This window comes from Pseudorca crassidens, chromosome 14, assembly GCF_039906515.1.
Source record: "Pseudorca crassidens isolate mPseCra1 chromosome 14, mPseCra1.hap1, whole genome shotgun sequence".
NCBI classification, from domain to species: Eukaryota; Metazoa; Chordata; class Mammalia; order Artiodactyla; family Delphinidae; genus Pseudorca; species Pseudorca crassidens.
The window spans coordinates 58,000,301-58,004,586 of record NC_090309.1 but is presented as its reverse complement, the minus strand read 5'-3'; the positions used below and the strand labels follow the sequence as shown (position 1 = coordinate 58,004,586).

Sequence of the window (4,286 nt, the reverse complement as noted above, 5' to 3'; positions counted from 1 at the left end):
AGATAGTCAGACTTAGGCTTCCCTGGTGGCGCAGTGGTTGAGAGTCCGCCTGCCGATGCAGGGGACACAGGTTCATGCCCCGGTCCGGGAAGATCCCACATGCCGCGGAGCGGCTGGGCCCGTGAGCCATGGCCGCTGAGCCTGCGCGTCCGGAGCCTGTGCTCCGCAATGGAAGAGGCCACAACAAGTGAGAGGACCGCGTACAGAAAAAAAAAGAAAAAAGAAAATTATTTCCTGACACAGATAGTACAAGAACTCAACTCACAAGAAAATCTGCCCATCTCTTCATTAAAACACATTGTTAGAATCCAACACCCTTTCATGATAAAAACACTCAACAAACTAGGTATACAAGTTCCTCAACCTGATCGCAGGCATCTACGAAAAACCCACAGTTAACATTATACTTAATAGCGGAAGACTAGAAGTTTTCCCTCTAAGATCAGGAATAAGAAAAGGATGTCCATTCTCACAACTCCTATTTGACATTGTACTAGAAGTTCTAGCCAAGGTAATTAGGCAAGAGACGAAAGAAAAGGAAGTAAAAAGTAAAACTATCTCTCTTTGCAGATGACATTATCTTATATATAGAAAACAATTTAAAAAATCCTCAAAAATCGATTAGAACTAACAAACAAGTTCGGCAAGGTTATAGGATACAAGATCAATATACAAAAATCAGTTGTATTTCTATACACTAGCAATGAACACTCTGAAAAAGAAATTAACACAATTCCACTTATTAACATCAAAAAGAATAAACACTTAAGAGTAAATTAAATCAAAGAAGCACAAGACTTGTACACTGAAAGCTATAAAACATTGGAAGAAATTAAAGAAGACTTAAATAAATGGAAAGACATCCTGTGTCCATGGATCGGAAGACTTAGTACTGTCAAGATGCAAAAACTCCCCTAATTGATCTACAGATTCAATGCAATCTCTATCAAAATTCCAACTGCCTTTTTTGCAGAAATGGACAAGCTGATCCTAAAATTCATATGGAAATGCAAGAAACCCAGATAGCCAAAACAGTCTTGTAAAAGAAGAGGAACTCATATTTCCTGATCTCTAAACTTACTATAAAGCTACAGTCTTCTATGTGGTTTTGGCATAAGAGTACACATGTAGATCAATGGAAAAGAACTGAGAATCCAGATAAACCCACAAATCTATGGTCATCCAGTTTTTGACAAGTATGCCAATACCACTCAATGGTGGGAAGAATGGTCTTTTCCACAAATGATACAGGGACAACTGTATATCCACCTCCCAAAGAATGAAGTTGGACCCCTACCTCACACCATATATAAAAAATTAACTCAAAATGGATCAGAGACCTGAAAGTAAGAGCTAATACAATAAAAATTTTAGAAAGAAACAGAAGAGTAAATCTTCATTACCTTGAGTTCTTTAAGATACAATACTGAAAGCACAAAAAACGAGAGAAAAAATAAAATGGACTACATCAAAAGTTAAAACTTGTATGCTGCAAATGATATCATTAAGAAAATGAAAAGACAACCCCTTCATCTGAGAGAAAATATTTGCAAATCATATATCTGATAAAGTTCAGTATCCATAATATATAAAGAACTCTTAAAATTCAACAATTAAAAAAATCCATTTTTTAAAAATGGTCAAAGGATTTGAATAGACCTTTCTCCCTAGAGGGTATATAAATAATCAATAAGCACATGAAAAGATGCTCAACATCATCAGTCATTAGGAAAATGCAAATCAAAATCACAGTGAGATATTAACTCACACCGACCAGGATGCTATTATTTAAAAAAAAAAAAAAAGGACAAGGAATAATTGTTGGGGAGGATGTGAAGAGATTGGAACCTTTATATATTGCCAGTGGGAATACTAAATGGTTCACCTGCTTTGAAAAATAGTATGACAGTTCCTCAAAAAGTTAAACATGGTGTTACCATATGACCAGGAATTTCATTCCTAGGTATATACCCGAGAAAATGAAAAACCTATGTTCACACAAAAACTTGTACATGAATGTTCATAACAGCATTGTTCACAACAGTCAAAAAGTAAAAATAACACATATGTCCATCAAAAGAGAAATAGATAAACAAAATGTGGTACATCCATACAATAGAATATTATTCAGCAATAAAAAGAATGAAGTATTGATCCATGCTACACTACAGATGAACCTTGAAAAATTATGCTAAGTGAAAGAAGATGGACACAAGGGCCACATGTTTCCATTTACACAAAATGTCCAGAATAGGCAAATCCCTAGAGACAGAAAGGAGATTAATGGTTGTCAGGAGATGGGTAAGGGAGGAATGAGGAGTTACTGCAAATGAGTATGGGGTACATGAAAATGTTCTAGAATTAGCACATTTAGTGGTGATGGTTACATAGCTCTGTGAGTATACTAAAACCCACAGATTTATATACTTTAAAATGATACATTTCATGGTATGTGAATTATATCTCAATTTGTAAAAAATACATAAATATACTGTTAAGACCACCTCATATTTATTTAGTTCCACTTTTTAACTCTCCTAACTAGCCTTCCAAAATCACCTAAAGCTTATCAACAAAACCACAATGCTTACAATTGATCCCTCAATTTAGTCAAATATCTAGTTACTACTTCTCACTCCCCTCCCTAGCCACTCACTTGCCTCTTGGCATGGTGAAGACATGTTTAACCTCACTTGTGTGGTTTTAAACAGAATAAGATGTGAATTACTAAACTGAGAAAGGGAAAGGCAGAAAAGATTTAGAAGAGGCAATAAAAAGAAGGTATCCACCCTTTCATCCCCAGCTACCCCTTAGAAAACTTTTGAGGGGATCAGGAAATCACATCCAAAAGCTAATAAAAATTAGCTGATAACAATTCTCATTAAGTTAAATGTTCTAATTCCTCAAATCTTATTTCACACATAGCAGCTTTTCCATAATTTGATATGAGTCTGATCCCCATGCAAGTATGTTCTTCACAAGAGACCTCATTCTTACATACATGAAAAGTAAAATCTAAAAAACATATAGTTCAGGGGACAATAACACAACAGAAGGATGACTCACAGGTTAAAAGGATTCCCTAACCGAATTCCTATACACATCCATATGGTGTATATGAAATATGATGAAATTTACAAAAAAAAATTTCATACTAATGTTTGGAAACCTATTTATTACAAAAAGGGGATGCACCTAATTATTTCTTGCATGCTACAATGCTCCTATCTCTGCCATGCACTGCAGCACAGAAAAGTGCATAAATAAAAACTGTATTTAATAAAAAGACACAAACATACAGATGCTCGATTACTTTCCGACCTTTTTACACTGAGTGACTGGAAGAGCTAATTAAAGGTGATTTCCCTTATGTAAGCCAAAGCTCTCAAGAAGGGGACGATGACCCATTATTCTAATTTTAAAACTATACTATACTTATATAATTTGTATTATTATTATTTTTTTAAAAAAACCTTCCAATGGTAAAGATTATCGAATGAATAAAAATACAGGTAAGAAAAAAAGAGAAAAAAATACAGGTAAGAAGTTAGGCAGTTTATCTCAAAACAAAAAAAATCTAAACTTTCCACTTCTGTTCAATGAACAAAAATAAACAGCCTTTCACATGGACCTGAAAGCTAAGCCTTATATTGATTTCATAATTTTGCATTTTACTTCCAAATGTTTCATATGAAAGAGTGGCTATGGCTAAAAAAATGAGGAAAAAAAAATATGCACAGCTATGGCCACACACACAATTCTCTTGTATCAGAGTCGAGGATTTAAACTCAAATACAGCTCTCCACTAAGGAAGTAAAATTCTCCTGCCCTCTGCATTGTAGAGAAGGAAAGCATGCAATTCCGTTGGGGCTCCAAGATCAAGTTTGTAACATACAGTTAAAAAGCAATATGTTAAGTTGAATAAATCCCTGTATTTTATTTTATTTTTTAAAATATGGAACGCTTCGGGGCTTCCCAGGTGGCGCAGTGGTTGAGAGTCCGCCTGCCGTTGCCGGGGACACGGGTTCGTGCCCCGGTCCGGGAAGATCCCACATGCCACGGAGCGGCTGGGCCCGTGAGCCATGGCCGCTGAGCCTGCGCGTCCGGAGCCTGTGCTCTGCAACAGGAGAGGCCACAACAGTGAGAGGCCCGCATACCGCGAAAAAAAAAAAATAAATAAAATAAAATATGGAACTCTTCATGAATTTACGTGTCATCCTCGCGCAGTGGCCATGCTAATCTCTGTATTGCTCCAATTTTAGTATATGTGCTGCTGAAGCGAGCAA

The 4,286-nt window shown here is 36.1% G+C and overlaps 1 non-coding gene across 1 annotated transcript; it reads right to left on the bottom strand.

Moving 5' to 3' along the window:
* Positions 1–4,182: 4,182 nt before the first annotated feature.
* LOC137206278 (U6 spliceosomal RNA) lies at positions 4,183–4,286 on the bottom strand. The gene has a single exon (XR_010934593.1). It is a non-coding gene; the product is annotated as a U6 spliceosomal RNA (small nuclear RNA).